Source organism: Alligator sinensis, unplaced genomic scaffold (assembly GCF_000455745.1).
Source record: "Alligator sinensis unplaced genomic scaffold, ASM45574v1 scaffold694_1, whole genome shotgun sequence".
Lineage (NCBI taxonomy): Eukaryota > Metazoa > Chordata > Crocodylia > Alligatoridae > Alligator > Alligator sinensis.
Window position 1 is genome coordinate 1,411,932 of NW_005842339.1, and position 26,381 is coordinate 1,438,312.

Genomic DNA, 26,381 nt, shown 5'->3' on the forward strand with positions numbered 1-26,381 from the left:
AGTGGCTGGCTCCTGTCAGGAGTGGCCCTTTCATTCCCTCCTTCACTTCAGCACATACGTGGTACCAGCTGCAGTTTACCCTAGCGTGTTTAACAAGGCTGCAAACAGGCAGCACATGTCAGGTTTATGGAAACAACTCCAGCAATAAAATGTGAATTAGCACTTGTTTGTAATTGCTGTTAGTCAGGGCCAGGTAGACTGGCAGCATACAGGGTGTGAGGGGAGCTGACATAGCCCCAGCCCACCCAACACTGATACTGCCCAGAAGAAAGGACTCTAAAGTAGTTCACTTGACATCTCTTTCTTGTACTCAATTTGGTGGTTTAAAAATGTACTTTAAGTTCTGTGAAGAGAGTGGGGAGGATTTTACCGATCAGCTGCCTGAGCAGGCCCTGTGCTCTGCTCTCGGTTGGGATGTGACAGCCCGCCTGTCCCATCTGTCAACGGGCACAACTGGGATGCGACTAGGGGAGAATTTCAGTACTTTCAATGGAAAAAATGCCAGGAGGTCTAGCAGCTCAAAGGGAACGGAGAATGGGGGCTCTGCCGAGGAAAATGCAAGTGTTGGGAGGGGAACTGGTAGGAGCTAGAGCTAAGAAGGGGCCAAATTCGCTCCTGCTTTGAGTTTCTTAAGCATAGACTTGATTTAATGGCACAGTCAGGATGGGTCACAGACGAGCAATGTTTGTGCCAAGCCTTTCCCTCTGTGGCTTCGCAGTCACGATGGCCTATAACTGAACCTGCCTGGAGACCTGGTATCTATTCCCAGTTCTGCTGCTGACCTCTGGTGGGGCTGGGGCATGTCCTCGAAGAAGAGGCTGCCTCTCATTTTCAAGAGAAAAACAGGATTTGAGCTATTTACACTGAGTCACTGATTGGTTGGGCCATGTGGGGTCTAGCTATTAACGGATATAGTAACCTGGGGTATTAAATAGCTGGATGGCAGTTACAGGAAGCAAGGGTCAGGAATTCCAGGAAATTCTAATTCTGTCTGCCCATCTCATACACCCCCAGAGGAGCTAATGTGCTGACATTGTGTAGTAACCCACAGCACACTTGAAAGGATCTGAATACACCCTGGTTGAAAATTGCTATACCTGAGATGGGGGTTAAGGAAGAATGTGGCTGATGGGGTTTATTTTTAATAGCTAGCCAGGGATGTTCTTCCTTTTTCCATTTGTAGAGATCAGGGAAGGTTCCAGTTCCTAAGTGTTATGAATTAGTTTGAGCCTTGATTCATAGGGGCAAGCTTTAGTGGCTAGAGAAGCTACCTGCTGTTTACAGCCCAGCTCTCAGTTTGCTGTGAATTTAGAGCAGGTGGGACTGAACTTTTACTAGAGCCAGGTCATTGGTGGGCAGGGTGTTACAAGCTTTCATCATCATCTGGTGTGGTAATTCAGTCCTCAGTTGCAACAGCCACTGCTGTTTTGAATTTCAGGGGAAGATCTATCGCTCAGTTACAGCCAAATTCTGCTTCACAAACACCTCTACGAATCCAGTGCTTAATTTCATGGTAAATAGTCAACCATTATGAATTGTGAGTGATTCATGTAGACATGAACAATTGATACAGGGCACATATGATTAAAGCCTTTATAACATCCATATTAGTGTAAGGGTTACCTTGGGGGGGGGGGGGGCAGTGTATATACAAAAAAACTTTAGTTTTTCAACACAGAGCTAGCTGAGAGTTCAGCACTGTATTTACCACTGAACTGTTTCTTTGAATTAGCTATAGGCATGGATGGGGACATAGTTTAGAAAACATGGTGTGATCACAGGAAAATGTGCTTTGGGAAGGTATGAAAACAGTGGACTTTTGCAAGCTGTGTGTGTTTGCATTTTGGCAAAACTTTAATAAAATCCTCCAGTCTGAGACAGACCTTGAATCCCGGATGAGTGGAAAAGATGCAGTCAATAATTCAGTTAATGAATTTCCCCTTCCTTCAATTTGTATTACCTGCAGCCAGCTTTTTGACATTACCTCCTCATTTTTTTGCATTCCAAACTATTCTCAGGGCTTTTTTTGGTGAATAACTCCTGATCTGCACAATGTCATCAGCTTTGCAAATCTGAAGGATAAGATACAGAATTTGCAGTTTATACTGGGCCTGATAAAGGCAACTTAGTCTTCTTTGTACACTTTAATTTACGTATTACTTTAAGTGCTACTGAAATGCAACTTTTAAGAATTTATGCTTTGCAAGAAGGAAACCCCATCACAAACACAATCTCATTAAATTGTACGTTGTGAAATGGAACATATGTTTTCATAAACTTTTTCTTTCCTCTGGCTCATCTCTTTTTGTATAAAGATATGCATTTGGCTGCAGAGAATTATTTGTACTCATTCCAGGCTAAGTAATATTAATCCAAAAGGAGTATTTTCCCCCTGTGGCTATTCTTATTTGAGATCCTTTTATGTCATCAGCAGATGCCTGGCTGCAGCAGCATTTTAGCTTGGGCAGGAATCATTTGGTCACATTTCCCAGTGCAAACTTGCCTCGCATCTCAAGTCCTCTGTTTAGCTGAGTTCTAAATTATAGAAGGTTGCAGCTGTGAGATGTACACTGTATAATACAAGGGAGAGGCTCACCTCCAAGGGCTGTGGGTTGAATGCACCCTGTCAGCTTCCCAGGCTGTCTCTTGCATTGATTTTTTTTTCTTTTGCTGGGAAAGAACAGTAAGGGGAGGGTGTCTTCTTTTTCAATGAAGTGAGAGATCCAGAGGGCTGTTGAACCCTATTGTGAATGTGCATATGCATCAGCTAAGGCTTGACTACATGTGATAAGTCTAATTAGAACATTTCCAACTGCAAAGGGTGAGGAGAGAGTAAATGATTCTTTTCAATTTAAATTGTACATGCTACAGAAAGAATAATTTAGTTCCCTGTAACATGAAAACACAACCCTACAGCCATGGGTGCCTGGGGCAGTTACAGAATGCTTTCTCTTGTAGCCCATTTGATTGGTCATATGATGGCTCATTATCACTCACAGTTTCAGCATAGGGTCTTCATCAATAAGGCTGTGCCCCTACTAGTGTGGTTGCCATAATATTTCCTATTGTTGCTACACCAGAGTCGGTCTGCCGGTGGGAGCAATGGTGGATAAATATGTTCATTTAATCCAGTTTTGTCACTTTAAACAGTGTCATCTAATCTGGTTGACCCAGGAGTTAAGGTGCACTGGTACTTAATCTATACAAGAGCTACTTACACCTTATCGATGCCAGTACTGTCAGTGATGCCAGAAGTGGTAAGATTAGAAGTAGTAAAGCTAATGTGGAAATGGTCCATGCTGTTGCATCATGTGTCGTGGGAGGACTCCTTTTCTCACAGAAAAATGGCAAGCAGATTGCAGGAGGTGACAGGCCCATCACAATCAATGATGCCCCTTTAGTCTCATGGTGACATTTAGTTACTCCCAAACCATGCCCTGTTTTTCTCTATGGTGTATATTTGGGCATCTAAAGTCACAGAAATATCACTCTGTGGCTGTGAAAGTCTAGTTTGAACAGATGTGATGCCAAAGTGCTTTGCCTGTTCCTTTTGCTGCAGTCACTGAACTTCTTGGGGAAAATCAAATGAATTCTTTGGCAGTTTCCTCACCTGTAATATATAATGATGATCTGATGACATTATCAAGAACTATTGGTTGTTAGAACAAGCAGACTTTGAAGCGGGTGTACTATGGCTCTCTAAGGGAATCAGATTTGCAACCTGTGTGATGGGTCACCACTAAACCCGTAAAGCAACATTGAGGTTGCCTGGAAACTACATGTCCTACCTTCATTTCAATTATCTTTCTCCTGCCTTGTTTTCTGTACTCTGATCCTTTATCATGAGTATCTAAAATCCAAGAGCTATATAAATACTAACAAAACTGCTTTTGTGTGTATGTTGGTAATAAAACTGATGGGCTTGGCCACTCATGAAATGGGAATATGAATGGTCAGCAGGGAGGGCAGAATCAAACTCTGCCTTTTATATTTGTTGGAAACCATTTTTCCACTATTAATTCAGCTCTGATAATGTGCAGCATCCTTGTGCCTTTGCTTCCACATATTTTCTTAGTACAAATCCCTCTTACTCACCCCTTACTTTACAGTGTCCTCCCCATGACTTGTCAGCACCCGACTAATTTGAGTTCCTAGGATTTACCTGGAAAGGCTGTCAGAACAATCCTACTGCTTCCTTACAATAAGTGATTTTATATATATATTTCTATTGCTAAGTATTCAGCAAAGCTATATTTGCATATGGGTGATATCTTAAAAACCATTTCAAGATTTAATTTGAAAAAGCAGGGATAACAAGTGAAGAGGCAAACTAGGATTTATAAAAAATAAAGATTTACTGTGGGGCTTAGTGAAAATAAAGTGAAGAGCCTCTTATTGATTTTTAATGGACTTTGGATCTGGCCAATGGTTCAATATACAACCTTTTCTGGAAAAGACATTTATATCTCTATGATCTCTTCCAAGTCCTTCCATGAAGACCGGGGTGAAAGAGTTACTTCTCCTGCTAAGTCCATTAAAAATCCTTATTAATTCATCATTGTCATTCTCCTTTTAAAGACAATGGATCTGAATCAGCGGAATGAAAGTACTGAGGTATTCATTTTTCCATTTCTGTTCAACTATTTGTTGTTATTCAGCATCCCTGAGGCCTGTAGCCTTGTCTGCTTTTCCAATCTGTGTCATTCTAGACAGACTATAAGTATTTGAATGCAAAGATGTTTTAGTGGCATCCAAAAAGCATCAGTCACCTTTGAGTCTGCAGACAATCTAACTCACTGCCAGGCCAGATGAGCTATTTATGGGAATCATCTATATTTTGGCTGTCTAGCTTAATTGATTGACTGCCCTTTGCAGGGCCATCAGCACTTAAGATAACATTATTTCCCATGTCATTGCCATTGTTTCTGTCCTTGTCACACTTAAGAGCCCTAAGCATAAATTCCTACCTCCTTGGATGAGGATCTAAAAAAACACAAAACAAATCTGTCCCTGCCCTGAAGCACTTACCTTGTGAGTAAATCTCCATTTAACTTTTGGTTGCAGTTACTCTCTTAGCTTTAGTGGGAAAGACATGAAATTCCCCTTTGTTTTGAAAGCCAAGCATGTCTTAATGGACAGCTGCTCTGTCACTGTTTTAATCTCATTCTGCTTCAAAACCATGGTACAGGGAGTGTGGTGAGAGAGCACTGGATGAGCCTTAGCCACACTAGTGTTTAGTCAGTTCGGGAGCTAGAGTGCTGGGACCCCGTGTAGCGTGCATTGGCAGCCTGAATAAAAAAACCTCTTTTTTATATTCATTAATGCTTCCTCCTGGTTCTTCTGTGTCATGGGGGATCCTTTGTGCTGGAGACACATGAGCAAAGCAAGAAGCTGAACAGTAATTGAGGCAGTGCTTACATGTTCCATGAAGCAAGGAACAACTCTCTTGACTGATGCTTGGCTCTCACTCTGGCCATGCAAGCAATGAATAAAGGGGGAAAAATTAACAGAGCTGGACTGAAGAGTCCAAGTAACTGGACACATGGGTGCTGCGGACTGGGCTGTCCTGAAGGAAGAAGACAGACTGGAAGGGGAATGGTCACCAGCACAGGATAGCTCTCTCCCCATACTTGCAAAGGAATGTATTTCAGGGGGTTTCAAGACCTGGGTACAGCACAGCAAGCACTCCTGTCAGGGTGCATTTTTTTTTACTTGCTTGACAAACACAGAATGAATCTCTTTCTTTAGCTGATGAAATATAACCTCCTCGTAGTCCCCGAGGCTTTGTTTGCATAGAACATTTCATTAAAGAAAAAAGCTTTTCTCTTGGGTGAGTCTCTTAATTTACAGACATTGCATCAAGAGAGATCCTAGACACAAGCATAATAATGTTATATTAACCTAGGAATTTGTTATCTGGCTTTAGATGCATCTGAAGTAGAAGAGAGATACAAATATGACTTGATTCTGATTAATGTTCCTACAATTAAGATTTTATCAACCCACCAGCCTTGCCTTTCCTGGCCTCAATTATAGTGCTTCTGATCAGAGTAGGTGTCTCAATTATTCAGTCCCTAGCTGCTTTTCTTTTCTTTTTTTCCCCCAACCTCTTCAGTTAAATAATTCCAGGAATAGAGGACAATCAGTTTTTAAAATTGAATTCTTGCAGTCTTGGTGTAGGAGTCATTTGCTCATTAGGACGAGGTTTTCTTCCTTGCAAAGGAAAAGACAATTTGTTTGAGCCAGTGCAATGATGAAATAAAGCAGCGGGGCCAACCTTTTTGGCAGGCATACCACAAATTAGCCTCATACCCTACTGGAGTGCCACATCCATCCCCCTCCCCTGTCCAATCTGCTGTTCTGCTTTCTGCTCTCTGCCCCATCTGCTGCTGCATTGCCTGGTCCCATTCCCAATCCGCTGATTGCCCCACACACAGATTGCCCAGGCCACTTGTGGCTGTTATGTCCAGTAACGTTAAACTGGGCCTTGTACCAGGTATTAATTCCAAGACTAGGACAGTTACTTGTTAACCAGTAACAAATTTATTAAGCCCTTAGCAGTTACAATCCTATTATTGTAGTTAGTCAAAAATATAACGTGCTCAACACCCCAAAGTACAATGACTTTGACAACACTGGGTGATCAGTCCATAAAGTCTCATTTGGGTGCTCCCAGCTCCTACATCTGGTGTCTGCAAAGGGGAGAATTGTGGGATCCCTGTCAGGATCTCTTTGGGAGGGGCTTCAAAGTACCAGCTTGTTTTCTACTTATATACTGCATTTCGTATCATATAATTAGCTTAAGCCATTCCCTGCAATGCATATTGATAAGCCTATTTTTGCTTACCATATACGATTAATCTTCAGTAAATGTCCCAATTTTAGATAGTTATTTCATTCTTAGGTGGGGGTCAGTTTCAGTGCTGATTTGTTCTTCTTTTTCCCAAGCCAAATGTCCTTATTTTGGTTGTCTCCCTTCTTGTCTGACTTTGGTCATCCAGACAAAGTATGTTCAGACTTTTTCTTTTTCTCCACCAAGACTGGATTCTGGTCAAAGTGACCCTCATGTCATCTCTTGTTGCTGAGTTGCAGCTTTCCAGCTCAGTTGAAACCAAGGTTAAATTGGCCAGCTCAAAGACTCATACTAAACGATGTTAAGAGAAGGAAAACCCAGGCCCACAGGCCTCTGGGTCCCAACATGGCACATGTCCCATGGGTTGGCCACCATTGAAATAAAGCATGAAAGCCAGGCCTCCTTTTCCATACAGTTGTCCCAAAAATTCCATCCAGTGAAATAGGTTTGATTAGAGTGATACCATCAGAACAGGGGAATAATCCTTAGCAAAGCCTGCAGTGATTAGTTATCATTCTAAAATGTCAGCTCTGGCTATACCCATTTATTTGTCCAGTGTCAAAATCTTTTGGGACTCGAGAGCTCTAGGTTCAGTTTCTCTTGCTTTGCTACAGATTCCCCGTGTGGCCATAGGTAAGCCACTTAATCCACTTACGTCCTGGTGCCAGGTTGGCCAAGGAATCCCTTCATAAACTGTCTTGTTTTATGCTAGAGTTTTGTAACAAGGGGCACAAGACAAGAGAGTACCAAGCCCCAAATTTGAGCATTGACATTGAATATGAAAGGAAAATAAGTCTGGGCTCCTAAGGGATCATAATTGTATTGAAGCTAACCAAAGTACCAATAATTCCTTCAGCTGGGGTGACTTATCTGAGGAAACTTCAGCCATTGCCACTTTTGGGCTGTGGCTACTAGAGATGTGGAAAAGCTATGACTACTAGTGGGAGAACCAGAATTCATCATGGAAATACTTGAGCTTGGCCATCAAGCTGACCTTCTGTGTTGACTAGCCTATGTGCGGGGTTTAGAAGAGGATGGTTCTTCTGGGGAAAGGTAATTGGATGCTGAGGAGAGAAGAACAGATGTAAGAAAGACAGTGGATAGGCTGAACTTAAACCTATGAGACTGGTCTGACTAGCTTTGCTCACAATAAAGCAATGATTAATCAAAGCTTAGTGTACAGGAGTCTCAAAAGTGCTGTTGACCTCAAGATGAAATATGGCTCAGGCAGCACTCAGTCCCAGACTAGGAGGGATACTTGCTGATCACTTGGATGAGCACAATATATAGCTTCATTGCAGTGATTCATGCCTTAACACGGGTCCAACTGTATCTATATTTATGGTCCCAAAGAACTACTATTTTTGACATTCTGCTTTGTAAAAGCTCTGACTCTTGCCAGGGACTCAAGAAACAGAGAGAGCTTCCTGAGTCTGAATGGCCTAGGGCAGAGATGTGCCTGCTGCACTAGCCAGGAGAGCTAATCACACTGCAGCTATGTTGGAGCAGAGTCAGCTGGGAGCAGAATTGGTACTACAAAGGGCTTTAAATCACTGTATTTGATTTTCAAGTTACAGCAATAAAGAAGAGGTGGTGAAAAATATAGCAGGCCCCTTTGTGAAAGGAGGATTTGTTTTATTATCCGACAAGTCATCTCCTTGAAAGGATTCTCAATTAATTCTTCCCTGCCAAAGTTCCCTTTTCATAGTAGAAACTCTGTCTGTTCTCTGCCTGGGTAATGGTCAAATCTGCTAAAAAAGGATCCCCCCGATCAAGGGTCTATTGGATTCTGCTCTTAGCCCTGCCACTGACTTTTGTGCGTCATAGGAGCAGCAGTACCCTTCAGTCGAGGTCATTGCCTTGCGGAATAAGAAGCAAGGGGAAGAACAAAGATTTTTCTTTTTTTGCAAACGAATGTTTCTATAATATGCACCATGCACCGGGTGTAGATTTACAACTTGGATTCTGGGTTTCCTTCTTGTTGTGAGGATTTGACACTGCGTAAGTGTGACTGGGGTGCTCCATTTCTGTCCTACCTGGCTTTGTACTGGGAGTACTGGGCTCTGTGAGGAAATGGAAACAAATTGTCTCTTGTACCAAAGAGCACTTCACCTATAAAATCACAGGGTTGAAAAGGATGACAAGGTCCCTCTAGTCCAACCTCTTGCAGAGATTTGCTATTCCTAAACCATGCCAAACGGAGGCCTGTCCAGCCTTTTGTTGAAAACCCCAATGAAAGAGATTTCATGTGGCAGCTTGTTCCATTGCCCTGTGGTTTTTACAGGTTTCCTGGAATTTGATCTAATTCTACTTTGCTGTAGTTTAAGCCCATGGTCATATGCCCTGCCATTTGTGTCAAGGGAGAACAATTTTTCCTCTCTGTATGGGAGCTTTGCAACTATTTGAAAAACCATCATGCCCACTTAATATCATTTTTCCAAACTAAACATTGCTAGTTCTTTCAATCCACGATAGGGCTTTCAGCCAAAGACTGCTACAGCTCTAAGTGCTAGTAGTTGGGCTGCTCACCTTGCTTAACACAGCATAACAGAGACAATATTCAGGTCATAATAAGAGATAACAGAAAGGTCTTTTCCTGAATTTGCTGGTTCCTGTGACAGAAGGAATCAATTCTACATTGGGTCTCACAGTAGGGAGTCCCAAAATAACTCCTAGCTGTGGCTATGACAGTGCCTCTCCCAAACACCTCTCGCCACTCATGAGAAACCCTTTAGCTACTTTCACTTGAGACCTAAGGACTCCTCAGAGTCCTCCAGCTCTTGCTCATGAGCCTTTCAGAGGCATTCAAAAGTTTCTAAAAAATGCTTTCCAAGTTTAAAAGCAGAAGAGAAAGTATTCTCAACAGAACTTTTCGTCTCCTAAACTCTTCTCTCTTCTAATGGCTTTGTTTGTGCAGGGCCCTCCAGGCAGGGGGTGGGAGACAACAGCAGACCTGCATACTCTTAAAGCCATATGCATTTTGAGAAGATCCATTATGTAGGTATTAATTGTTCAGAGTCCAGAGCTGAAAGGAATCAAGGACTGAAACACAGTGTATGCTGGGCTGTTCTGTGAAAATAACAACAGCAATGAGGCTAACTTGGAATAATTTTCCCCGCTCTAGAAATTAGCAAGGCTAAAAATAAGCCTCTCTGCTGTCTGCCTAGATATCTCTCTCCCACGCAGTGCCATAGGCTTTCTGCAGTCACTGGGGCCAGGAGTTACAGGAACAAAGAAATTCCCGCACATGGATGCATTTGTCTTGTGTTTCAAAAGTGTTCTTTCTGCATCAATTTTGTGTTTCTGAGCTATAAGTGTAGAGAGGCTTTGAATGCACAGGCCATCTATTCTAGTGAGAAATGCCACTAGTGAAAAATAGGCCATCTATTCTAGTGAGGGGCCGCTTTGGTTGTTTTTTCTCAAACGTTTTCAGGGGAGATGGTACCACTTGCAGCTGTTAATGATGAGGTGACACAAGAGGGACAGGTCTCACATCTCTGGTGATCGAGTAGCCTATAAAGTCATGGCATTAGTATTCCAGAGCGAATTAATGCAGAACCAAGGCTTTGTGCACCAGACAACAGAAATCCATTTATAGGGTCAATTATAGCAGAGAAAGCAGCTTGCAAAGAAAGACAGTGCAAGTATCAATAATAATCTCTCACCTCGAGGAACTAAGCTGAGCATTGATGTATTTCTGAAGAGAAAACCCAAGGAAGAACCCACTTAAATATTAATCCTATTCTGATAGCCATAGTTCAGGAAATGTAAAAGGATGTTAGAAGTAGCCTGCTGTTTTATGTTTTAACTTTTGGGCCTTTTTGTAGAGTGTGCAGCCATCTTCTTCCTTTTGTGATGATTTAGTAGCTCAGGTGCCTTGTGGAATAAGTGCAATTGAATATAATAAAATTCAGATGTAACATAAACCTTCTTTACTCAAAATGGAAGAACATATCCTCAGCTGGTGCAGAAATGTCGGATTTATAGCAACTGAAAATCTTGTCCTGAATCTCTAGGCTTTTTTTTTTTTTTTTAATCCTCAAGGTGTGAATGGCAGACACTTGATCTTTCCTTCCCTGGGTTTGTATAAAACTAATCTTTATGCTTTCATATACACTGAGCCATGTTGCTATTAATCAGTTTGACTATTAGTTCAGACCTGGGGTAATAGCAATTTAACATTTTCATTTTTCCTACAATTTCTGCTAGACAGATTATTTATGATGATTGTCAAGAAACACTTGAACACCATGTTAGGCATAAAACACTTTTAAATTTAATTTCCCTTTCTCCTTGGTGCCTCTCTACTTCCCTGGTCACATCAGGTCATGGGTGGCCAGGTCTAGGGTCCAGAGGCTGAATGGGGTCAGGAGGAATAAGGAGAATCCAGGTATGAGCTGCTTCTTCCAGGTCAGAGGTTTATACAGCAGGGAATGAAGGGTCAATTTAACCTGGCTGGACACTCCAGTGGCAGGGAGTGAGTGGGTGGCGAGACCCAAATGGAGGTTTTTTCTGGCCAGCTTTGCTCAGGCTGGATGGTCAGCTGGAAAGGTAGCAGACTGAAGTGAGGGGCTGGGGCTCTGGATTTGAGGCCATGACTGGATACCTTGATGCTCCCTGGTCCCCATTCTCATGGAAGTGTGATGCACCGCTCATTTTTTCTGTGATACAGACAGTCCCCTTTAGTTTGTGTCTTCAGAATTACCTTGTCTTTGGTGTTTGTTCCTCTTCTTGCCTTTAAGATTTTTACGTGATTATAATCCAGCTTCTCTTCCCTCTTTTTTTACTTTTTGAGGCAAGATGAAATGAATTGTACCTATTTCACTAAAGGCTCAGTCCTAAACATATTTCACTTGGTCCAATAGAAAGCTTTGCAAGTAATGCTTTAAACAGTTAAATACCTATTCCAAACCAGACAGGTGAGGCAGAGGAGTTCGTTGTCAACCACAGTAACCTTTTCTTCTGCTATGTTTTTGCTTTAATATAATTTTGGTCTGCAAAGCACTGGTCTTGGCTCTTCATCCCCTTTCTCCATACCCTGAATGCTATTTTTATTCTGTCCGGCGGTTTCAACTGAGACAACTAACCACTCTTTCTTCTAGTAATCAGCCATGGTCTCCAAAACAGAGCTCAAATGTCCCCCAAAGTAAATGTAAAACCAAAGAAGTGATGGCTGATGTTGTGGAGGGGGCAAAGATAAAGGGAAAAGCCTGAAGAATACTTGACTTGGGAAAAATTAACTTTAAATTAATTGGGAATAGCCAAGAAGACCAGCAATCAAAGAACATCCACACACAGCCATCTTGTAATAGGGTTGGGACTTACAATTGGCAATGAGCACAACATTATCTCTTATTAAGCTGATAAAAGGGGAACAGCTGCAGTGAATACTTGGTGAAGGAACCACTGTGAAGTATTCAGCCAGTATCGCTTCCATCAGTCTCTGGCTGGGTTTGGGACTTTCATCAGACATGCGTGACTAGTACCTAACCCACTAGGATCCTACCACAGAAATGACTGGCATCCATCTTGGTTGAGTCAGACAGCTGTTTTATTGAGACAAGCTGGTTTAATGTTACATCTGTGAATTCAGACTGTGGGCTTTCTACCTAGGGGTGCCTGAAATTTCATCCAAAATGTCGATCAAAAGCTGGAAAAAGCCTCGGGTTAAAAGGAAAGAAAAAGCAGCGATTACTGGAATTGCATCCAGTTTGATGCACGCTCTTTTTGTTTCTTTCTTTTACATTTAAGCCCATCAGCAATAGCTTTAAAAGGCAGTCAAGAGGGAAAGAAAGAAACAGGCTGCTTTTTTTTTCTCTCTGAGTAGCTCCTTTTTGAATGATGAAATGGAATCCAGTGGATGCTGACTTTTTTCAACATGACCAAATTGGATGGATTTAGTAATAACAAAAACAGATAAAGCCTCCCAGCTTGACTTTCTTTTGAGGACAACTTTTAATTTCACCTCCCTGGAACCAAGTGAGTCTTGTTTCTATAGGACCCAGCATGTTAGGGGTACCAGGGCAATTTTTTAAAATTGCTACTTTCCCTGTGGCTTTGAAACATAACAGCAGCAAGATGAGTTCTGGTTCTCTGACAGCCAGATACTAGAGGTGTGCCATGGCCGTATTTTTGGCTCTGCTGCTGATTTGCTATCTGTGGTAGACATGGATTCCCTACTTGTGTATAGAGGAGAAATCCTAGATCAGAAGCATGTTGTGCTTGGAAATGAGACAAACAAAATTAAGACATACCCCCCGGCCCAGCTCAAGACTCTGGAGGAAGCTTAGTTATGATGTGTTATGCTCCTGTCTAATTACTGCACTCTGTCCCTCATCCATCCTAGCCAACGTTTCTTCCCATTCGCAGCCAGCATGTGGCTTATCCCTAAGACAAACTGGCAAAGCAACATCTCCTTCTGGGCAGTTGTGTTTCAGGTACCCTGCCTGCCTTCTCCTTTAGCTGCATTCTTTTTTCTATTATTTTTTCTTGGTATAAAACCTTGACTCAAACCACTGCCGCCTAGGTAGGAACCTTGAGGAGTATTGGTTAGTACAGCCCTGCCAAAAAGATCTTTGCTCTACTTAGTCCAAAGCACAGCTCCCAGTGACTTCACAGCGAGCTCATCCTGAATAAGGATGCAGGATTATATCACAATCTTCAATACTTGCTCTGGAAAATTAGCATTTTCCAGGCAACTGTACGTTAGAACAGGGCTGTCCAACTTGTGATCAGTGGGGGCTGCCTGCCATACTGGTCCACCCCCAGGGATGGGGAAAGGAAGAGAAAGCTGGAAGAGGGAGGGGAGCCTGGAGACCCTGGGTATGGCAGGGGCAGGAGGGATGATGGGGGGAGCAGCCCCCGGGCCAGGGGGGGTGGGCCAAAAATTAGCAGGAAGGATGGGGAGAGCAGCCCCAGGGCAAGAGTGTATGGACTACAATTTTAACCCCTCATAGTCCACCAGTTGGACAGCCCTGCATTAGAGGATGGTGTATGATTTCTGGACACCACAGAAAGAGGCTATATAAACTGGAATCCTTAGTTTCCCTTAGTTAGTGGTGGCCTCGCATAGTGACCTATGCCAGCCTGCTGTGCTTATAACTATAGTGTGTCAGATGGACATGAGGAATCACAATTGGCTGCAGCCACCAAAGAGCTACTCCCCCTTCAAGGAATCACCTCATGCCTGTGAATTCCAGAGGCAGGTCGAATTGTAACCAGGTGTCTTCCAGTTTCCATCAAGTATTTGATGTCTGCGGTCTGAGTCATGCCAAAAACCACATGGAGCCTTCTCTCCAGCAGTACTTGTTCATTCAGCTGGCAAGTATTAGAATAGATTAAATTGGCTAGGCTTTCCTATCTAAATACTGACACTGAGCCCAGGGACAGTAATGCTGACAGGATGAGGCTGGGAGTGGAGAGGGTCAGAAGCCAACAACTCTGGAGCAAAAGCTCCAGGCGGAGTCTGGAACAAGGAGTCAGCAGGTAGGAACTGGGAATGGGGAACCTAGGATTTACCAGAAGGAACCAGGAACATGGAATCAGAAGCTCTGGGTTAGCGAGACAGGTATCTGTTCTGTTGAATAGCCTACTGGGCACTGCAAGAGCAGCTGCTTATAAGCAGGCAGCCATGCCCATGCAGACAACTAGGGCCAGCTGGAAGTAGGCCACTGACAGCTAGACACAACCAGGGCCAGTTTAGGGCCAGTTGGCCTGTCTGCTGCCCTGACTTGTGACGATATCTAAATTAAAGACATTTTGAATAACAGGGAAACATAATCTAATCTGTTTAGATTAGAGAGAGTTTTTTTCACAGCTCTTCATAATTTAATGAATGGCTTATGCCTTGATGCACGAGCCTTTATAATAAAGATTTAAAGGCCCAGAGTATTGGCACGGATAGAAATTCTCATAATCCATATAAATGTTCCATTTTTTTAATCCTGACAAGCTCTTGGCTGCAGTAATTTCTTGTGCCAGTGAGTTCCACAGGCTACTTATACATGTTTAAAGGACATAAGGAGAAAGGGTTTGGCATTTAAGGTAGATAAGTATGGAAAGAATAGTGCTATATTTTCCCATGTGCAAAGAGCAAAGTGTTCACACACAGTCTGGGTTACTTTCACTTGAGAATAAAGGAAAACTGTCATGTCTCCAGGAGGGAGAATCTGAGTACATCTCTCGCTCCACAAATCCACCATATTGAATCCCCTCACACTCTTGCACGCTGGCGCACAGAAGCACAGTCATAGACTTACAGTTTCTGCATCAGGATGTAAGAAATAATGCAAAAAAGCTGCAGACTTTACTGCTTAAAGCAAAACCTCCTTGCAAATTTAGCATCTCTAATGTGCAGAAGCTCACAATATACTACTTAGCAGCGGCTAGATTCCCCCCATGAGAGCTGGAAGAACCCTCGGTGCCCAAAGCAGGGTACACGGCCAGGAGGGGAGGTCTCGGAGTGACACGGACAATGCTGGTGGGGCCTCTGATTGAGCAAAGGGCTCTGAGGTCCGGTCGATGGCTTCTTGAAGAAAACTGTAAGTTGCTGGTAGAGTTGGGTCCTGCAGGGGAGGCATTCTGGAAATAAGGTAACCCCCCCCCCCTCCCCCCCAGGGAAGCCCCGGGTGGAAGTTTCCCTCCCAGCTAGACCCATAGAAGGGGAAGCGCCTCTTACTAGCTGGGATCCAAGGTTAAAAGTGCCTTATCATGTAAAACTGCACCTCATATTTCGTATAATTGTTATCATAATTATGAATATGTTGTACAAAATGTTATGGAATTGGGTTAGTTTGGTATAATGGGTTTTTGGCTTATCGTATTGTAAATATTTATCTGTATACCTTTGGTGTTGTTAAAAAGATATTGCTAAGAATATTTTTGGAAAGTTTTCTTTTGCTACCTATTAGAATATTTACATCTATCTATCTATCTATCTATCTATCTATCTATCTAGTTATTACTTCTTATTCTCTCTCTCTCTCTCTCTCTATATATATATATATATATATAGAATAAGAAGTAATATGTATATTATAATTCAGTGAACTAAATAGTTAAGAGCATTGGCATGGAGCTGACTCTATAGAGAAAAGAGGGACCCGTGCTCAAATCGCTGGTGTCCCTCCCACAGCACTGTCGCCTGCCTCATCTACCCCTTCCAACTGAGGACGGGCACACCCTTGGGTGTTCCTGGGTTACAACGAACACTCTGCAAATAGCAAATGCTGATCTGAGCTGGATTGACCCAGCGACCTAAAAATTGAAGCGTCTACACATTTATTAATGTGCATTAAATTTAGTACCTCCATTGTGAGGTATTAGAAAAAGGCACGTTAGCTTATTTTAATGCCCATTAGCAAAAGTGCACAGTTTTTTGTGAGATGCTTTAATGTACATTAAAATAGACTGGTGCACATAAAGTACATGTGTAGATGCACCCAGTGTGTCCCAGCCTTTGTCTTTTCACACAGGGCAGCATCTCTAGTTGGCAGGGTTCATAACATGTTTCCTTCAGTTTATTTTAATGCCAGTCCAGTAACACCCAGCTTTATCTGTCTAATTACTTTTTGAGTCAAGGAGAACAGTAATTGGTTTTTTTATGGGTTTGAGCAAGCAATTATTTTTTCCTTTGAGTACTCCCCCTTCTCTCAGTGGGGATGAGACACCAGAATTCATCAGCATTGGCCCTGCTGACCTTCTGAATTATTTTGCATGGCTAGGCGGACAGGTCACTCTTTGCTATTGTGCTCTAGACCATAGAGGCAAAATCCTGCTCTGCTCATGACTTCTGGGGAAATCCCTCCAGTTCCAGACTAGCACTTCAGCTACTTTGTGCTAAGCCCATACACAGGGCTGCTTTTTTTGGGTCTAATTACCATGCAATGATCCTGATTCTCCATCACCCTGCATGGCAAGTTGCCATTTACACCTGTACAAAGCAGGAGCAGTAGGGAATCAGACCATGTGTATATAATCCTATTAATGTAAAGGTAGCCAGTTACATTAAATAAAATGACTTCTACCTGCTGAGAATCCATCCCAAGTGTCAGTTATGTAGGCAAAGGTTCTCATTGGAGTTAGCCCCACATTCAGTGTCCAATAATAAACCAACAGTTGTGAATAGGATCCTGGGCTTTGAGAATTTATGTTTTAATAACTCATTTAGTTGGTCCAGTAAAATATTTTTCATTACTCATGACCTCCGTATAATGACAGAAGATATGGTTTGGATGTAGCAGCCATTTCCAGGAGACATCAGGACTAATCTGGTTCTGCTTGGGGTTGTTTCCCTACTACTAAATCCCTTCCCCCTCATCCCTCACTTCCTTTAGGAAGATTTGAAGAGCACAAATAGGCTTTGCAGTATGACACGACGGTCAACAGAATAGGACCGTGATTTTCAGAAGCCTATATCAAAGTAACTATGTGGCCTGGCCTTCAGGAGATTGGCAACCAGCAGATGCTACTGAAGTCAATAGGTACTATCGACTTCAGTAGTTGTTGCTCAGCACTTCTGAAAGTCAGGCAACTTATTAGGTGGCCAAATAGGGGCTTTGTAAGCCCAGGCATCTTGTTTTGAGAATTTTAGCTTTGGTCTTTAGTTACCTAAAACTAGAAGTGAATTCTGCAGCTCAGAACTATCAAGAAATTCATGCAGCCTGGTACATTTATTCTCTAAGCTTTCCCTGGTCCCCATTTTGACCCACCTGCTTGTCTCACTCACCTCTTTGGCCTTATCTCCTGGATTATAAATTCTTTGGAGCAGGCATGGTCATCTTTTCTGTGTTTGTACAGCATACAACACAAGGGATGAAACCCAGGATCTTTGGCATGACTATGATATAATGTCTCATATGCATTCTTACTTTCAGGGAAAATAACCAAGGGCTCAGCTCTCTCTCCTTATGTTTTGGTCATACCATGAGAACAGCATGTTGTACCTTTAATAGGATTCTGTACTACTTATAACTTTCCTGGAATCTCAGCGTGTACAATGCTAGTGGGAAAGGAGATTTTGGAGATAATGTCTTCTCTTGTTACTAGTCATAAGTGAAAAGTGAATGAAAAAGCAAGCTCTAGAATAGGAGGGTATTTTGGCAGCAGCACAGACTGCTTGTTGCGAAAGTTTTTTCAAAATTCCATTAGCCTGTCACATAAAGTCTAAAAGGTTAGAAAAAACCTTGGGCTTTGCTTATTTTACTTGGTGTTAGATTTTCAGGGAGTCTCTCATGTGATTTTGTTACCAGAAGTAGCTTGAGTTTGAGACCACAGTAATTCTTTTAAAGGTGGGGAGGAGATTCTTTCATAGGAAAAAACCTCTCCGGGACATGATCCTGCCTCAGCGTGTAACTCTCACTGCTTCTGGGGACATCTTGCAGCAGTGAGTGTTGACCCCTCTGAGTAACAGTTAATTTATGCACATTCGGTTCTAGCAGACAGTTTGAGACGCTTCACTAACTTGAGCCTTTGGGTTTGTGTTGCTGAGAAATGCATGCTCTGTGGCTTTCAGAGATGATTACATTTTAAATAGCTCCTGCAAAAAAATGGTTTTGTTTTTGTGTTTTAATCTTTTACAGTGGAGATAAAGTTCAAAAATCTCTGCTTGTTCTCTTACACGAGAAAAGTAGAAGGCAAGTGTATTTGCACCTTAGAGACTAACTGCCTTGTAAGAAATGTAGGTCTTATCAAACATTAGGGCTGTGCGAGGCTTCAGACCACGCTTCGGAGCCAGAAAAGATTCAGACACTTCGGACGCCAAAGTAGCATGTTCGAATTGAAGTGCTGGCTTCTTTAGGCTTTCTGAATCGGTTCGGAGCTTCTGAACTGATTCGGAAAAACTTCAGATGCTTCAGAGGGCTGTCTGTGTGGGGAAAGAGAAAGTTAGAAGAGGGAGAGGGAGTCAGGGGGAGGGAGCAGAGGGGGAAGACTGACATGTCTAGGTGGCCTGGGAGAAGGATTTCTCTGGCTGCCTTTCCAATGACAGTGTCTGGGGGGAGGGACCTAGAAACAGCATAAAAACCTCTGTTTGCAGGTGTGCTGTGCCTTTTGTAAGCTTGTTCTGTCTTGGGAACTGCATGGAAAAGGTACTGTAGCAGACAGGCAGCTTGGCCTGGCTTGCTTTAGTCAGCAGTTGAACTTGCCTGCTCCTTTTTGTTGTTAGAAAAGATTGGGTATGATTTAGCTTAGCTTAGCATCTCTTACTACTATTCAATTAATTTATTTCAATTTATATTTGCTTTTTTTTGGCAAACTTTGAAAAAAGAAAGCTGTGTTTTCCCTGCCAGCGTGATCCATCACTGTGCAGGGAGGCGCGCGCGCGCACACACACACACACACACACACACTTATAATATTCACCCATAGAAGAAGAAAAATCAGATATTCATGGAGAAGAAGACAGACAGCACACATTTTTTACATAGCTCTTAACACTTCTTGTTACTGAAGCAAACAATCAAAGAAAAGTCCAGTGCACTCACGCAACAGAGGGAATAAAACACACAACACATAAGGAGTGACACACACACACAGACCTTTTGCAGCACAGGAAAGATTAATATGAAGTGTGCTGGAAAGGCAGGTGCCAGGTCTTCTGGCAGGAGAGGGAGAGGGGGTAGGGGGAGAGCTAGAGCTTCAAGCCCCCCCACCCCCCAACATAGACGCATCCTCTTCCCAAGCAGCCATGACATCAGTGCTGCCAGTGGAAGCAAGGAGGCCGGAGCTCTGTACCCAACATCCCTGCACTTGCATCACCTCCCCTCAGTCCAGAAGTAGGCACCAGCAGGGGAATCACTGTCTCCTCCACCCCAATGTCATCTCTCAGCGTGAGCCTCTCACTGCCAGAGGAGGAGCTGGAGCTGGAACCAGGGATGCGGAGCGCGTTGGCTCAAGCAATTCTGGGGACTGAGGGGGAATCAAAGTTTGTGTTCCACACCCCTCAAATTTCTCCTAGACCCAGGTATCCTTCAGAAAGCAGCACCTCGGAAAAGGTTGAGGTTGTGGAGGCAAGTGTCTCAGCTGAGGCAGTTCCTTGTGCTGTTGAGCCTCAGCCTGCTGAGGAGTGGGATAAGGCAGGATCCTCACCCTCAACTCAGAAGCGGGCAAGTAGCATAATGTGGGAGCATTTTGAGCTGGCAGATGATCCCAGGTTTGCAGTCTGCCAGCACTGCCGACGGCACATCAGCCGTGGCAAGAATGCAAGACACTTTTCTGCCACGGCGATGCTGATGCATCTGAGGAGGCAACACCCCCTTGCCCTTCTTCCTGCTCAGCCTGGCACCAGTGTGAGTGTGCTGAAAGGGAACTCCCTTGCTCGCTCCAAAGTCCCCTTCCCCCCCAAAGCAGAGGCAGGCCACCCTGGACCAGTGGGGGAAAGGTGGATGGAAAGGGGGGTGCATTCCCAAGGCGAGTGAAATCACCCAGAGCATTGGGGAGATGCTTGCTCTGGATAGCCAGCCCTTCTCCCTAGTTGAGTGGCCAGGGTTCAGGTGGGTCATAGCACTTCTGGCCCCATGTTACAAAGTGCCCGCATGCACCACCTTTAGCAGGACAGTGGTACCCTCCCTGTATGAGGCATGCAGGGAGTACTTGAGGGAGGAGCTGCACAAGGCAGGGCCGCAGGTAGCTTTGCACTTCACCTCCGACATCTGGAGTGGCTGGGGTGGCAATCACACCTACCTCTCCCTCGCAGGGCGCTGGTGCAATCAGTCAGGCCGTAGGTGGTCTCTACTGCAAGCCGAGGTGCTGGATGAGTCCCACACGACAAGGGAGATCATGGAGGCCATGAACCGCATGGTGCAGGGGTGGCTCACTGGGCAGGCTGAGCTCACCCATGGGTTCATGGTCACCGACAATGGGGCCAGTATGGTGAAAGCTGTCTGTGATGCCAACTTTGTTGGCATCCACTGTGGCACACAGGCTGTACCTCATAGTGAGGGATGCCGGTGACAGCGCTGCCACCACTACTGCTACAAGCAAGCTGATTTTGAAATGCAGGAAGGTGGTGGGGTACTTCCACTGCAGCATCAAGGGGGGGCAAGATGCTGCAGGAGAAACAGGCAGAGCTGAGCATCCTGCAGCACAAAATCATGCAGGATATGGAGACTCGGTGGAACTCCACCTACCTGATGCTTGAAAGGCTGGTGGAGCAACAGAAGGCCATCCATGGGATGGCCTTTCTTGGGGAATTTGGGATCAGTGGCCCCCTGAACAGAGCTGAGCGGGGTACCATCTCCCCCATCTTGGTGGTCCTCAAGCCCTTCCTTGAGGTCACCTAGACCCTTAGCGCTGGCGATGCCCTCCTCAGCCAGGTGATTCCCCCTAGTGAGGGAACTGGGGAACCAAATGGAGAAGTTCCAGGGGAACAATGTTCCTGGCTGGGGCAGGCTGCTGTCACCAGATGTGCAGACACTGGTGAGGTGGCTGAAGGAGGGCATCAGGAGATGGCTGGATCCCTTGCGGTCCAGTATGGTCCACATGATGGCAGGCATGTGTGACCTGAGGATGAAGGGGAGCATGTGCACTAGCAGCACCAAAACCCTCGATCACTGGATGTAGGTGCTGGTCAACAAAGTCATGGAGGCTGAAGTACAGAGGCGAGGGGATGTGGAAGAGGGGAGTCCACTTTCCCGTGCCAGTACTCCCAGCACCAGCCAGTCGCCTCCACACCAGCCACTGGCATGGCTTCAATGCTGGGGTCCAGATGCACCAGACCCCAGCCTCGGGCAGGTAGTGCCGAGGCTTCGGTGGACACCTATCTTGCTTAGGATGTGGAGCCACTGGACTGTGACCCCTTGGCCTACTGGGCAAGCCGCAGCCAGATGTGGCAGGGGCTGGGCCACGGTGCCGGCAGCACCTGTCCTGTCCACTGAGTAGTGTTCCAAGCGAGAGGGTGTTCAGCATTGCTGGGGAACGTTGTGACACCCCACCGCACCTGCTTGGATCCTACGTTGGTGGAGCGGCTCGTGTTCCTAAAGTGAACCTCCTGCTGCTGGGGTTCCCCAAGCTCCACCTGCAGACAGACTGAGTGCCACCCTCCTCACTCCCTCTGTACCAATTTCCTTTTTGGGAGTTTTGAAAATCCAAGTAATGCCCTGCTGTCAGCTGGAGGGGGCACTAACTGCATCACCAGCCAGCAGGGGAAGAACATGTCCCTGCTGAGCTCATTCTCCTGCCAGCTTGAACTTGGAGGTATGGGATTGGGGCTATGGGGAAGAAAGAGGACCCAGGTCCTGGGCACGACCACTAAAACTGCACCCTGCCAGGGTAGGGAGGCCTGGTGGGACTGCTGGCGGTGCGGCAGGCCCGGAAATGCCAGGGCCAACAATCCCCTGGTGAAACGCAGGGAGGAGGCACCATAACCTCCAGCTAATGCATGCACACACATAGTCCTGGCTGGGAAATGCCCAGACCTGTCACATCTTTGACAGGCCTGACACTTGCTGGTTGCAGTACAGTTGTGAGGCTCCCGGTGAGCTTAGCTTAGCTGCCTGGGATGCCAGCTTTAGGGTTGAAAACCCCTTTATCAGGGTGAGGAAGTACCTGCAGTTGGTTCTGGGTGCAAGGAATAGTAAAGAAATCAGAGGCTGGCCTGGCCTGCAATGAAGGCAAGAAAGCCAGTCAGTGAAAATGGAAATGAAGGCACCAGGGCGTGAGGGACAGACTGGGGTAGGGGGGAAAGGGGGATGTAGCAGTGCAGGTAAAAGTGCAAAGGTGCTTGAGGAGTTAGATGTCTGGCAGGTCGCAGTGTGCCAGAACTCCACTGTTTATATTGAGTCCATGAGTTTCTGTACCTACTACCCAGGAGGCTGATGAAGTACAATTCATAGGCCCAGCTCTGAAAAGGGGTTTGTACATTTAAACAAGCACCTAACCTCATCACCAGGACTGAAGCCAACTTCCTACAGCTCAAAATACAAAACCTGCCAACTATCTCCAGTACCCCCACAAACTGCACACCAGAAGCATCTGTTTTCCTGAAAGCCTGGATAATTAGGGAGATTATAGGATTGCAACATAAGAGAACCAGGGAACATTTGTACGGTGTTTTTATACCTAATTATCAATTCTGTGATGTCTGACCTGAGCAACTGAAAACTTTAGGCACTTTAAAAGTTCATCTGGCAAATTACTTTGATGTAATGAAGTAAATTGTTTGAGTTATGCTTCCAGAAATGAGAAAGGACTGAAACTTTTGTAATTTGAGTCGTTAATTGTGTTATCTGTGTTATCACGTCCAAGCCTGTCAGCCCAACTTCTGTCTGGTGGCAGAGTAGGTAGTTCTCTGGGTTTTTACACTCCGGAGATTGAGCCAGTCATCATTGAAAGTGTCAGGAGTCAGTCTGGCATCAGTGCTCACTGATTTCAAGTACCTCCATATACTGTCTGGCACTATGTTAACATTCCCAGCGTTGCACCTCTACAGAATGGGGGAAGTAGAAGGGTGGCACTGACTGCAATGGATGGAGGTTAGAAACTTGCCTATTGGCTTTACATGTACTGGCTATTATTCCTCACTCCTGTGCATGCTGGAGTAGCCACTCTCCCTTTGTGCATGGTAGGCTGTAGCTTAGTTCATCTTGGTTTGCAGCTAGATGCTGCTGACCCACATTTTCATAGTTTCATAGTTTCAGGGTCGGGGGATTTTGGAGGTCACAGTCAAAGTGAGGACACCAGCAGCGTGAGTTGAGAGATCATACCAGAAAGGGAGAAGCGCTTTTATTAGGGAAACAGATTTGATCGCAGGACAATCCAAATAGGTGAGGTTTAAGGCTGGAATTTCTGCTGGTGAATTTCTGTAGCTTTTTTTTTAGTTGATTGGGCTTTGGGTAACAGGGACATTGTATTCTTCTTGCAGGACATGGAAACAGCCAGTGAGCACCTGGACACAGTGCCAGCACCTCACTGAGGGACCTGTCTTGGTTTTCAGTATTGGTCATCTCTAATTTGTGCTAAACAAAACTTCATATGTGACCTCAGTGTAATGAATAGAGCAAGCCTAGAACTATAGTTTGGAGTGGAGTGAGCTGCTCCATTTCCAAGGATTCTGGTTTTCTCTGTGTAAAAATCACAAATTCTCTGATAACTTGCAAATTCTCTAATTAAAACCCCCAAATCTGTGTATTCCCATGGTTTAAAATGAAACACCACTACACACACACACACACACACACGTATGTGTGTGTGTGTGTGTGTATATATGTGTGTGTGTGTATATAGGTGTGCATATATAGGTATGAGTTGAACACATCGTTTTATTGATATATTTACAATTTTAAAGCAATTTGGAAGCCTACCAGTGCCTCCATCACTATAATAAATTATAAATACCTATACATTTTGGCATTTGATTTAGGGTTTTTTTATCATGGAAAATCAGAGCTCCCCCAGCCCCCTTCATTCACCAGGATGCAGGTCCAACTGGCGCTGTCTGTTCCTCCCCCCCATCTGCTTTGTGGTGCTGAGCAGCCTTAGTATGCCAGTGCCCTGCCCATGCCATTGCCCCTTGCTCTCAGGCCACAGCCCTCCAGCCCTGCTGGTGCCCCTCGCTCCCCACACACAGCCTCCCATCACCTAGCCCTGCTGGAGGGGCCCCCAGCTGTGCCCAAGCCCCAGCTGCTGCCCATGGGAGGTGGTGGCAGGTGCTGTGGCCAGACCAGAGGATGGGGCCCAGCTCCCCCACCCCCACAGGCAGCATGGCTGGAATGGAGCCCATGAGAGGGGGGCAGGTATGAGTTGCCCACTATGGGCTCGGGCTCCCCACCCTGATGCCCTCCCTCTGGGGCCTCCATGCCGCAGCAGGTGGGACCCCGCATGGCAGGGCAGAGTGGGGCAGGGAAGCTCGTACCACCACCACAAGCCCCACACTGCCACCTGGCAGCAACAGGGGTGGCAGCACAGAGTTTTTCTCCTTAAAATCCATTTTTTCTCCTTTAAAAAGAGAAAATCTGGTTTTTTCTACTTAAAATGAGACCATCTGGGTTGTACCATTTTTTTCCATGGTGAACGTAAAACCCAGATCCCAGTCCATTTTCTCAGTTAAGGGGTCCTTCATGTGCCCTTAGGACTGTCTAATATTAGTGTGCTCCCCCCAGATTGCTCCCTGCTCCCTGGGCCGCTCTGGCAGCATGCAGCCCCCTCACTTCCCCTCTGTCCCCTGGGCAGAGCTGGCAGTGTGTGTCTGCTTCCTCATGCCCTCTCTAGGCGCATGGCAGTGTGACAAAAAGGCAGCTAGAGAAGCCTGCAGGCCGCACATGAACTGCTCACAGGCTTTGCTGGTTCCTTATGCGCTGCATGCAGCCTGCAGGCCTGCAGTCAGACAGCCCTAAAGTAAAGGCGTGGACTCGCCTCCAAAAGATGTGCAAGTCTAATTATTTAATGAGCTCTTCTCATACCCTTATTCTGCTTCCTTTTAGGTATCTCCTTCCCATCTGTCCTTTCCTCCCTCACCCTTGCTTTCTTTCCCTGTTCTCCCAGATAAATCAGTTCTACTGACAGGTCTAAAAGGAGCCCTTTACTGCATTTCTGTGTAGCAATGGGGACATCAAGTGGCCACTATTAATCATGGTGGATGAATATTGTTTTCAATCCTCAATTCCTTTGGAAAATGTACAGTATCCTGTTTCTGACATGTGATCAAAGTGATAGCAATAAAGGTCACAGGAATACCAATGCACATTAACTATCTTTTCTTTCCCAATCATTGTGCCAAATGAGGGTTAATAGATCATGCTTCCTTTTCTCTCTCAGTTCTACACAGAACATCTGCCTTCGGGAATGGCACAAAAATAGCAAAAATACCAAGTGGATTGTGTTGTAACATTTCACAGTGTAGTAGTTTGGCACCTTAGATGTATTGCTTTCAGATGGGGGTGTAAACGAGGGATATAACTAGTAGGGCTGTGCAAAGCTTTGGATCACAATTTGGATTCAGAGATAATTCAGATGCTGAATCTATGAATCTGAATTGAATCGCTGCAAGCTTTAGGCTTCCTGAATTGATTCAGAGCTTCCAAATCGATCTGGAAAAGATTCAGTGATTTGGCCATAGGGTATAATGGGGAATCAATGAAATACCTATAACTTTGTTGTCTTTTGGCTGATTCAGATGAAATTTGCAGGGATGGTAGCCTCTGCTGGAAGCATGATGCGTGCCAAGCTTTAAGATGATATTCACAGCAGTTTCTGGGAAACCACACCTCAAATCCTGAAAGCAAAACTCATGTCGTGTGTGTTAAGTCACAGTGGGTTGGAACACCACAAAGCCTGCCAAGTTTCAAGAAGATAGGTGCAGGGGTTTCTGAGACACCACACCACAAGCAAAACTCATGTCACGTGTGTGTGTTAAGCCACAATGGGGTGAAAACTGCAGGGCGGGTAGCTCTTGCTGAAGCCACAAAGCCTGCCAAGTTTCAAGGAGATAGGTGCAGGGGTTTCTGGGAAACTGCACCTCAAACTGCTGACAAGCAAAACTTATGACATAGGTGATCTTGTGTGTGTGTTAAGCCACAGTGGGGTGAAAGCTGCA

General features: G+C 44.9%; 1 protein-coding gene across 2 annotated transcripts in view; it reads left to right on the plus strand.

The window, feature by feature from the left end:
• The window catches only part of LOC102374992, a 372,914-nt gene that overhangs the window by 267,901 nt on the left and 78,632 nt on the right, over positions 1 to 26,381 (plus strand). The window lies entirely within an intron of this gene.